This window comes from Lontra canadensis, unplaced genomic scaffold (assembly GCF_010015895.1).
Source record: "Lontra canadensis isolate GAN:19392208 unplaced genomic scaffold, GSC_riverotter_1.0 scaffold53, whole genome shotgun sequence".
Classification (NCBI taxonomy): domain Eukaryota; kingdom Metazoa; phylum Chordata; class Mammalia; order Carnivora; family Mustelidae; genus Lontra; species Lontra canadensis.
The window spans coordinates 1,564,080-1,576,025 of record NW_022631047.1 but is presented as its reverse complement, the minus strand read 5'-3'; the positions used below and the strand labels follow the sequence as shown (position 1 = coordinate 1,576,025).

At 43.1% G+C, this 11,946-nt stretch overlaps 1 pseudogene; it reads right to left on the bottom strand.

Moving 5' to 3' along the window:
* Window positions 1-4,829: 4,829 nt before the first annotated feature.
* On the bottom strand, window positions 4,830-10,012 carry LOC116877604 (annotated as a pseudogene).
* Window positions 10,013-11,946: the final 1,934 nt, after the last annotated feature.

Below are 11,946 nucleotides of genomic sequence, written 5' to 3'. Positions count from 1 at the left end.
TAGGCTCCCTGTTCCACTGAAAGCCTACTTCTCCCTCTCCCACTCCTTGTGTTCCTTCTCTCACTGTGTCTCTCTCTATCAAATAAATAAATGAAATCTTAAAAAAAAGAAAGTATAGTTGACCTTTGAACAACATAGGGGCTTAGGGGTGCTGACCCCCTGCATAGTCAAAAATTTGCATGTAAGTTTTGATACCTTAAAAACGTAACTATAAATAATCTACTATCAGCTAGATACATTACTGATAACATAAGCAGTTGATTGACACATATTTTATATGTTATATGTATTATATATTGTATTCTTACAATAAAATAAGCTAGAGAAAAGAAAATGTTATTAAGAAAATCATAAGAAGGGGCACCTGAGTGGCTCAGTGGGTTAAGCCTCTGCCTTCGACTCAGGTCATGATCTCAGGGTCCTGGGATTGAGCCCTCCGTTGGGCTCTCAGCTCAGCGGGGAGCCTGCATCCCCCTCTCTCTCTGCTTGCCTCTCTGCCTACTCATGATCTCTCTCTCTGTCAAATAAATAAAATCTTTTAAGAAAGAAAGAAAGAAAGAAAGAAAGAAAGAAAGAAAGAAAGAATCGTAAGGAGGGCCGCCTGGGTGGCTCAGTCATCAGGCATCTGCCTTCAGCTCAGGTCATGATCTCCGCTCCCCTCTGCTGGTGTTCTCTCTCTTGTTGTCTCTTTATATCAAATAAATAAATTAAATCATTTTAAAAAAGAAAGAAAGAAAGGAAAAACATAAGGAAAGTGCAGGAAATGGCAGAAGAGAAGTCAGGGAGAATTCCATGGTGAAAGACATTTGAAGTGCTGTCGATGGTTCTGAGACATGAGGCACGTACCATTAATTACTGGAGAGGCTTCCAGGAATTTCTCCAAATCATAAGGATGTACACAGACAGGCTCTAGGAGCAAAGACTGGTTCCTGAAAGATAGCCAGCCAGAAACTGAAGATCTCAATCCTATAACCACAAGAAAGTAAATTCGGCCAACAGAGTAAAAAGGCTTGGAAACAGATTCATACCTAGAGCCTGCAGTGATCCTATGATGTGTTCATAAATATTTATAAATGTAATATCCTTATGTCATATCCTTATCCTGACTAGCAGACATAATATATATTTTTTAAATTTTTTGGGTATAGTTGACACACAATGTTATATTAGTTTCAGGTGTACAATACAGTGATTTATCACCTCCCTACTTTGCTATGTGCACCACAAATATAGCCACCATCGGCTACCATCTGTCACTACACAACCCAAGTACAATATCATTGACTATATTCCCTCTGCTCTGTTTTTTATTCCCATGACTTATTCACTACATAACTGGACACCTGGACCATACATAATATTGCATTAACTAAGGGGACCCCCCCTTTTTTTCTCTGAGGTTCACAATAATGCCTCTTCCCAGCTTGAGGGAAGAACCTTCTCCTACAAATGAAGATATCATAATTTCAAACAGAATATTTAGTCTTAGGTACAGAGAGGTCCCTGCTACATCCACTTACAAGGCCATTTGGTGTCTGGTTTGGGTTCCCCTGGAAAATAATCACATTACAGGTAGTGTCATGGAACAAGCAGAACTTCCCACCTCCAGACCTCTGGTCAGTTCAAATCAGGCATCCATCTCAAATCCTGGGTTCTGTTATGCAAATTCAAGGATCTGATTTCAACAGCAGGTATGTTTTCCAGATGTGCTCCGCCCTAATTTCAAGAATAGCACATATTCGAATAGAGTCTATATATTGCCAAAAAAGAAAAGAAAATCATAAGAGAAAATACATTTACAGTACATATTGTATTTATCAAATTAAAAAAAAAATCTGTATGTAAGTAGACCATGAAGTTCAAACCCCTGTATTTCAAGGGTCAAGCGTACAGTTAAGACAGCTGTGAAATGTTGTGTCTAGCACCCGTTATCTGAAGCTCTGTATCTGAGTCGTATATTGAAGCTGCTTCCGTGTCAGAGTGACTCAGAGGCAAGAATGGGATATCCATTCTTACTGACACAATTTTAAACAGCAAAGTTTTGGATGAGTGATGCTTTTTCAGAGAACTAGGTTTCTCAGTAAGTGAAAACCCAGTAGTCACACAAAGGGGTTGTTTCTGCTCAGTGGGGAGCCTGCTTCCCCCTCTCTCTGCCTGCCTCTCTGCCTACTTGTGATCTTTCTCTCTGTCAAATAAATAAATAAATAATCTTAAAAACAAAAACAAAAAAAAAAACTTCACGGTTGCAGCAGGTCCTTTGGAGAAAGAGTGGGCCAGAAATTTGGCAAAAATTTACTTTCTCAGCTCGAGTTAGTATTTGCTTTCTCAAGGACCAGAGCAGAACATGACAGATGTGGGCGAGCAGGTGATATGTGTGACACAAGGACTTGGTTAAACTTTTGCCTTCTTTGCAATTCACTCTGTAGCTGTCTTGCATTTTCCTTCCATGAATATCCCTTCCACTCCCGATCTTGAAAAGAAAACAGGGTATTAATATTCTCTGCCTGACCCTACAATCCTTTCATCCCCAGCAGCCCCGTGCCCCAAGCCTGACGGAAGAAGTGAACATGTCAACTTGGGGGCTGTATCTGATTGAGGCAAGTAAAAGATCTTCCTTTGAGACTTGGCAGCAAAGTCTTTTCAAAGCTGTTGACAGCCTGTCCTATAAACGCTGCTTCTCCTCGGCTGCCTCTCGGGTGGGTTGGGCCTACAACCCTGTTCAAGACCCTTTCATAGTCATTGTCTAGCAATTAACATGTTTGTACTTGTTTAATATGCCTGTTATTTCAAGCAAGTTGAAATCTTTTTGAGAGAAGGAATGTTGCCATAAATATGTGTGTGCACTTAATACACATAAGCAATCTTTTGGTCTTTCTCAGGAGCCCTCGGCGGTGCTGGGCACAGAAGAATCAGCAAATACCCTCCTATCCAGCTTGGTGCTGGCACCAAGACAAGACCCCTTGTCCTTTCCCATTTGGACAGAAAATTCAGGAATAGGTAGGAGGTTAGGGAGAGTGTAGACCCAAGACGTTACCCTCTTGCCCTATGAATTTTTAATTCTTGAAAAATGAAAATAGGAAAAAAATTTAAAAATTAAAAAAAATGAAAATAGGGAAGGGTCATGAATTTTAAAAGCAAAGCAAGTCTGGTAGTTAATTTTAAAATCAAAGCAGGCTGAGAATCTCCACAGCCTGAGCACAAGTGACCAGACCAGAGGGGTACAGGGTGAGACACCCCAGGGCGGCCACTCTGGCATAAAGATTATTTCGAGTTAAAAGTAAAAAAACCCAGCAGATGCAGGAAAGTCTCTCTGCCTCCCATGTAACTGCCTAAATTCATGGTGGAAGGGAGAGTCTGCGTCAGGAAGGGAAGTACTAACAGAAACCTCCCTTTACCAAAGTCACTCAGCAACGTGAGAGAACAATCTTGTTTTTTCCAAACATCTCCTACTTTTTCACTAAGGACTTTTCTCATCTTTGAGTCCTCAGGCCCTCAGCTTTGTTCTGAGCTCACATGAGCTTCCTGTTGCCCCACTACCTTCAGAGTGTCATGTCTGTGTGGATTCCCCATAGGTCTGCACCTTAAATTTTATTTGCTCCTGTTAATCTGTCTCATGTCAATCTGGTCCCAAGTCCAGCTGGAAAGACCATGGGACAGAGGAAGGCCTTCCTCCCTGATCATCCCCTACTTGTCGGTCACGAGGAGGTCAGATGCCCTTGGCTGGTGGCATGGACGGGAGGGTTAGGATCCAACGGATCCCCTTTTGTGTCCTTCTTCATTTCCTCTTCCTCCTTTTTTGCCTTCTCTTCCCCCCTCTTCTGCTTGTTCCTTTCTGCTTCATCCACTCCTTCCTCTTCTTTCCCTCTCTTCTATTTTTCTCCCCCATCTTTGTGGAAATGGCAAAGTGTTTCCCAGACCCACTGGCCAGCTGCAGTGTCACCTCATACGACCCCCACCCTGTGTCTGGGTGTCAGGGTGGGGACCAGGGACCAGTGCCATCTGTCCATGGGGGTATGCTCCAAGAGGCGCCTCTCAAAGCTCGGCCTGTGCCGCACCCCGTCGCTGGAGTCTCAAGACATTGGTTAATAAAAAGCAGTTGTGGTATCACAAAAGGTTTAATTACAAAGCTACAGGAGGAGGCTGACTTATCTCACCAACAACATAAGCCTCATTTGCTTATAATCCAGCTTGTTTGTTTGGGATTTAAAAATAGGAGAGGGGTACAGATTACACAGCTAGGAAGTCCATGGATGTAGGTAACACACATGACCGTCACATCTTAGAGAGAAAAGTGAAGATCCAAGGCGCATACTGCCCCAGGAACGTTGCCCCCAACAATGACTTTAAAAGCAAATCATCTACCAGCATTACAGTAACTAAAGTTTCAACTCATGGTTTTTCTCTGTCTGGGTCCAGAACCAATATACTCGGAATTGGGATGACTTTGGGGAGGATGAGGGCTGGGGCACGCCAGCCATGTGCCTCTCATAGGGGTGATGTCCCACAATTTACTGAGCTCAGCAAGATTCCCACAGGATCTGCCACATGCTAGGCAGTGAACACAGGTGCCCTGGAACCATTTCCTCCTGGCCTAGAAAAGTCCCTGCAATCTCTGGTCCATGAATCCTACTCCTATCTTTCCAGCTCACTCCATCCAGTAAGTAAATATCCTTAGATCCCACCAGGATAACACTCAGATTGGGTCTACCACATCCTCACTGGCTCCGTACCACGATGTATTCACTTTGATCTTCATCCAGCTTAAGTTCCATGGACAATCTTTTTTTCTTTTTCTTTTTTATTTTTTTAACGACTGAAACAAAACAGATCTAAAACTGCAGCTTCGGGAAGAACCATTTGTTCTTGCCGGTCCTGTACCTCTCCTTGAACTTGACCTCCGCCTCTCTTCAAGCCTTGTGTTTAAGAGCAGAATCTCTGAAGACATCGTTTTTGAGGACAGTTTTGTCCAAGGGGATATCCATGGAATACCTTGTGGGCATAAGATGACTGTAGTTGTAAACTTTCATGAAAGACTTGATCTTTGACTTCTTGGTGATTTTCTTCTTGCCCATGGCCGCTGTCACTTTGTATGGTGGCAGGGGGAGCAGTCAATTCCAGCCACCAGAGCATGGCTGTAGGGACAGTCTGAGGTTCCATGGTCAGTGCTCTTCACAGTGACCAGTTTGTACCCGGAGTAGCATCCAGCCAGGACCAGCACCACCTTCCCGGCTGTCATGAACTTGCCCATCTCAACACCAGCCGTGTGAGCTTACAGCAGAAAGGAAATAATGGCACCTCCACTTGGAAAATAATTTTAATGACTCCTTTGTTTATCTGCAACTCACTGCCTATCTTCGGGAAAAGTGTCCTCACTCAGCCAAACCACAGCTCTGGTCGAATCCAACTCTACCTGCTCCACACACTGAACATATCTGAAGAACAGTTAAGCTGATGTGTATTTAAGCTGACAAACTTCCACTGGGCCCTGACCGCTGCCCCACTAGCATATTATCCTTCCATAGCCCACTCTCTCCCACACTCCTAGGCAAGTACTTCACACCTTGTCCTCTTCAAACTCCATGTCTTCCTCAGCTTGTTTTGAGGAAGTGATCTTGCTTCCTACTTTACTGAGTGAGTTGAAGCACTTTAAGAGAACTTCAAGCACTCCCAGGACCTCAGACTCTCAGTGTCTTCCAGCATATATGCAGTCTCACCTATCACCAGAGACCATCTCTCCGTCTGCCTGTCAGCCAGTCCTTCCCAGGTCCTCCCACCATGACACTCACTTCATCCTCTCCAAATCAAGCTAGCCAAATCAGCACACAAACACAGTTGTTTCTCTCACCTTAAGTTCTGCCTATAAAAAGGGTTCATGTTTCTTCCTATAAAAGAAACCGTCCAGTCTGAAGTTCTGTCAGTCAGGATTTTCTAGAAGCACAATTACTGAGGCAAAATTCTCCTGCCAAAATTCTCTAATACCCATGTTATGTGGATATCACTACAATGGAGGTGGGGACAGTATTTCCACATGCGTTGTTTACACACTCACTCTTCACACTCCCTTCCACACCGTGAAGTGACTTGGGCTCTGTCATACCCCCATCAGTCTGAACCTTACTTTCTGACATACACACACACATCTCATGATCATCTTAGGAGAAAATTTCTATGGAACAAGAACTTCAGACATCAGACACCTTTCCCCTGTTGTTGCACTGGGCTCCGTGCTGGTCCATAACACCAGGTGTTCCGGGGTCATTCGGAGAATGAGTCTCATGTACTTGAGGAGTTCATGGCTCACAGAAGAGACAAGCAGGTCAGTGATTAATAATTATGCAACAAGCCCACGCTCTCTGAATCCATCTGGGCCCTAAACTCAGAGAATCAGCGGCTCAGAAGGTAAACAAACCGTGTGACCTCTGGCTTATGAGTCATGAGATCATCTCCTTAAGAGTGTGTTCATAAATTTTCTAGACGCTGGCCCAAGGTCCAGAATAGAGGTATACAATTATTTGTTGAAGACACATACGTGCACATATCAGCTCCTTGGAGAAACAATGAGAAAGACACTTAATATCCCTTGGGGCAATAGGGCAAAGGACTCACAGAGGAGTTGAGCTCTAAACTGAGAAGCAGGCAAGGGGGTGAAAGGTATTCTGGGCAGAGGGAACTGCCTGCATGACAGGGTGCCTGGTGGCTCAGTCCGACTCTTGATTTCAGCTCAGGTTGTGATCTCTGGGTCATGAGATCAAGCCCTGCGTTGGGCTCCACACTCAGCCTGGAGTCTGTCTGTCCTCCCTCTGCTCATTCTCCTCCCCACCACGCCCCCCCCTTTTACATTCTCTTGCCCTCTCTTTCCCAAATAAATAAATAAAATCTTTTAAAAAAGAAAAGAAAAGAAAGAGCTCACGATGCCTGCGTGGCTCAGTTGTTTAAGTGTCTGCCTTTGGCTCAGAGCATGATCCCAGGGTCCTGGGATTGAGTCCCACATCGGGCTCCTTGCTCAGTGGGAAGGAAGCCTGTTTCTCTCTCTGCCTGCCCTGCCTGCTGCTCTGCTTGGTTTCTCTCTCTCTCTCTCTCTCTGGCAAACAAATAAAATCTTTAATAAAAAAGGAAGGAAGGAAGGAGCGAGCTCATGAATCTAGGAAACCAAGTGGTGTTCCTCATGGCTGTCTCAGGGAGGGGGTTCCATGAGAGAGGTGTGAGACTGGGCTAGTAAGAGGCAGCACTAATCCTCTCTCTGCCTCCAGTACCTTCAGACATGACAAGGAAACTCATTTCCACCTCAGGCCTTCGAGTTGAGTTCTTCCCCAGCTGCCTGGGGTTTCTCTTCCTATTCTTCCCAAAGCACTTTGCCTTGAGCATCTGTGGGAGGACAGGGCAGCATTTTTCACGGATATTCCTAGGTTTCCCTTGGTTCACACTCTCTTGCCTCACAAAATTTAGAAGAGAGGGCAGTCCTTTTCAGATTTGAGTAGCTATCCTAGAACTAGACAACTCCAGATCAGGTCTCTCAAACCCGGACTATATATAGGATATTCCAGGGCTGCTGGATCCAGTCATCTCCAGAGGCAAAGGAAAGCTCAGAGAAAAGTTCTCCAAAGACTACGGATTCCCTCCTCAATTCCCCAAGATGGGGTGGCAAACGTGTTTGTTCAAACAATATTTATTGAGTATTGTTTCCAGGCTCACTTGCTGCCTCTCCTTCATGCTTTGACTGATCTCTTTTCCCTGTATCTCAACACCCAGTACACTTGGGCTATGTGTCAGGCCCATTCTAACCACTTTATAAAAATAACTCAGCACATTTTCACAACAACCCACTAAGGTAGGTGGTGTAATTATTCCCCTTTTGTAGATGAGAAAACTGAGGTAAGAAATGTCAAGATCACCTAGCAAGTCAGTGGCGGAGTCAGGAATAGGATCCAAACAATCCTTGTAGAACCTGTGCTTATAACCCTCCACACTGCTGCCTCTCCTCACACCCCTTCTGGGCAGCCACATGCAGCCATCACACCTGCAACAGAGATAAATTTCCTTTCTCCCTACTACAGGGAATACATTTTTGTTTTGTTTCTTAGCATTTTTTCTTATGTGGTTTCATATGCACATGTTAACACATCTCTTCTAACACTTTCTTTATATAACAGCTTACACAGTCTGAGCAAGTTCATTTCTAAAATCTAATCTCTGTGGAAGATTTGTTCCTCAGAGCTGAGCTGGAAAGAGTTGGTTCGAACCAACTGATGTGTAACTTCTCCGTGGGGTAACCGTGCAGGACGTTCGTCTTCCTCCTCAGAGCAAGACCCAGCCTGCAAGCTCACACCTCAGAATTCACAAGCCCCTGAACTTGTATTTGAAACATGTCAAAGAGTGAAACTTTAAGTAGTAGCATAAACAGAGCAGTCAGGAACACAAACTCCAGATTCAAACTCCAGCCAACTTCATCACTCAGCAACTACATGACATTGGACAAACTCTAAGCTTTAGTCTTTTTATCGCTGAAAGAGAGACAATAATATTCTTACCCCAAAGACTCTTGGAAGCATCAATCTAACTGATCCATGTGAGGAGCTTCGTATAATGCCTGACACAATAAGTACTCCAAAAAAAAGTTAGTTTTTAAAAAAACTATTCTCCACTCGACAAACTAGGAATAGAAGGAAATCACTTCCACATGATAGAGATCATATGTGACAAGCCCATAGCAAATGTCATACTTGACGGTGAAATGCTAGAAGCTTTTCCGCTAAGATCAGGAACAAGACAAGGATGCACACTCTCACCATTTCTATTCAACATGGTGTTGGAAGCTCTAGCCAAAGCAATTAGTCAAAAAGAAATAAAAAGCATCCAAATTAGAAAAGAAGAAGTAAGATTATCTCTGTTCACAGATGACATGATTTTATATGGAGAAAATCCTAAAGACTACACACACACACACACACCCCATTAGCACTAATGAACAAATTCAGAAAAGTTTCAGGATACAAGCCCAACTCCGAAGAGTTGTGTTTCTATACACTAACAATAAACAACCCAAGAAGGAAATTAAGGAAGCAGTTCCATTTACTATAGTATCAGAAAGAATAAAATAAGGGGGCCTGGGTGGCTCAGTCATTAAGTGTCTGCCTTCGGCTCAGGTCACAATCCCAGAGTCCTGGGATCGAGCCCCATGTCGGGCTCCCTGCTCAGCTGGAAGCCTGCTTCTCCCTCTCCCACTCCCCCTGCTTGTGTTCCCTCTCTCTCTGTCAGAGAGAAAGAGAGAGAAAGAAAGAACGAAAGGAAGGAAGGAAGGAAGGAAGGAAGGAAGGAAGGAAGGGAGAAAGAGAGAAAGAAAGAAGAGAAAAGATACTTTATTAAGGTGCCTGGATGGTTTAGTCAGTTAAGTGGCCAACTCTTGATTTTGGCTCAGGTCATGTTCTCAGTGTCCTGGGATTGAGGCCTGCATCTAGCTCCACACTCAGCTGGGAGTCTGCTTGTCTCTCTCCCTGTTCTTCCCCCTTCTTGTCCTTGCTCTCTCTCTAATAAATAAATAGGTTTTTTATTTATTAGATAAATAAATAAACCTGGGTGGTGCCATTGGTTACGCATCCAACTCTCGGTTCTGGTTCAAGTCATGATCTCAGGGTCGGGAGATGGAGCCTGACATCAAGTTCCACGAGGAGCAGAGAGTCTGGTTGGGTTTCTCTCTCCCTCTTCTTTTGTCCCTCACCCCACCCACCCAAATAAAAGATAGATAAATAATAAAATTTAAAATAAATAAATAAAACCTTTTTTTTTAAAGATTTTATTTATTTATTTGACAGAGAGAGATCACAAGTAGGCAGAGAGGCAGGCAGAGAGAGAGGGAGAAGCAGGCTCCCTGACGAGCAGAGATGCGGGGCTCGATCCCAGGACCCTGAGATCATGACCCAAGCCGAAGGCAGAGGCTTAACCCACTGAGCCACCCAGGCGCCCCAAATAAAACCTTTTTTAATAAAAAATACTAAAATACTTAGAAACAACTTAAGCAGAGAAGCAAAACACTTGTACACTAGAAACTACAAAATGGTACTGAAAGAAACTAAAGGCAACATAAATAAAAGGAAGGACATCCAGTGTTCATAGATTGGAAGGTGTTAATTCTACCCAAAGAGATCTACGGTATCAGTGCAATCCCTATCAAAATCCCAGTGATGTTTTTTCACAGAAATTAAAAAAAAAAAATCTATCCCAAATTCAGTTGGAATTTCAATGGACCCTGAATAGCCAAAACGATCTTAACAAAGAACAAAGTTGGAGTTCTCACACTTCCTGATTTCAAACCTTGTTACAAAGCTAAGGTAGTTAAAATCGTGTAGTATTGGCATATAGATAGACATATAGACCAATGGAATGGAATAGAAGGTCCAGAAATAAAACACTGCATGTATGGACAAATGATTTTTTTAAAACATTTTATTTATTTATCGAGAGAGAGAGAGAGAATGTGTGTGCATGTGCACATAAGCGGGGGGAAGGGTAGAGGCAGAGGAAGAGAGAGAGGGAGAGGAGCAGACTCCCCGGTGAGCATAGAGACTGATGCAGGGCTCTATTCCACAACCCTGAGATGATAACCTAAGCTGAAATCAAGAGTTAATGCTGAACTGAATGAGCCGTCCTGGCATCCCATGGTCAAGTGATTTCTGATGAAGGTTACCAAAACCATTCAAAGGAGAAAGGACAATCTTTTCAACAAATGGGGCTTAGAAAACTAAATATCCACATGCAAAAGAATGAAGGTAGACCTTTACCTTATACCATACACAAAAGTTAACTCAAAATGAATCAAAGGCTTAGAGACATAACTATAAAACTCTTAGAAGAAAAGACAGGGGGAAAGCTTCCTGACATTGGATTTGGCAATGATTTCTTGGATATGACACCAAAAGCACAGACAACAAAAGAAAAGAACAGATATATCATAATTAAAAACTTTTTTTCACTCCTAACTTTTTGATAATATATTTTGCTATGGAAACAATGGGTTTGAGGGCTTAGTCACTGATAGTGGGGTCATGTTGGTAGCTGCTTATGTCCATCGCAAACACATGCTTCCCTCTGCATAAGAAGACGAAATTGTACAACCAGTTATCTACAGATGGCACGAGCTCCTTCCTCAACATTTCTCTCTCAGATTTTCAGGAAAGCTTTTAATTTGTTTACTTAACAATAAACCAACCTTATGACTAATACTATAATTAAAGGCAAATATCTTTTTTTTCTTTTCTTTTCTTTTTATTAAATTTTTTTTTAATTTTATTTTTTATAAACATATATTTTTTCCCCAGGGGTACAGGTCTGTGAATCACCAGGTTTACACACTTCACAGCACTCACGATAGCACATACCCTCCCCAATGTCCATAACCCCAAACCCCCTCTCTCCCAACCCCCCTCCCCCCAGCAACCCTCAGTTTGTTTTGTGAGATTAAGAGTCACTTATGGTTTATCTCCCTCCCAATCCCATCTTGCTTCATTTACTCTTCTCCTACCCCCTTAACCCCCCATGTTGCATCTCCTCTCCCTCATATCAGGGAGATCATATGATAGTTGTCTTTCTCCAATTGACTTATTTCGCTAAGCATGATACCCTCTAGTTCCATCCACGTCGTCGCAAATGGCAAGATTTCATTTCTTTTGATGGCTGCATAGTATTCCATTGTGTAAATATACCACATCTTCTTTATCCATTCGTCTGTTGATGAACATCTAGGTTCTTTCCATAGTTTGGCTATTGTAGACATTGCTGCTATAAACATTCGGGTGCACGTGCCCCTTCGGATCACTACGTTTGTATCTTTAGGGTAAATACCCAGTAGTGCAATTGCTGGGTCATAGGGTAGTTCTATTTTCAACATTTTGAGGAACCTCCATGCTGTTTTCCAGAGTGGTTGCACCAGTTTGCATTCCCACCAACAGTGTA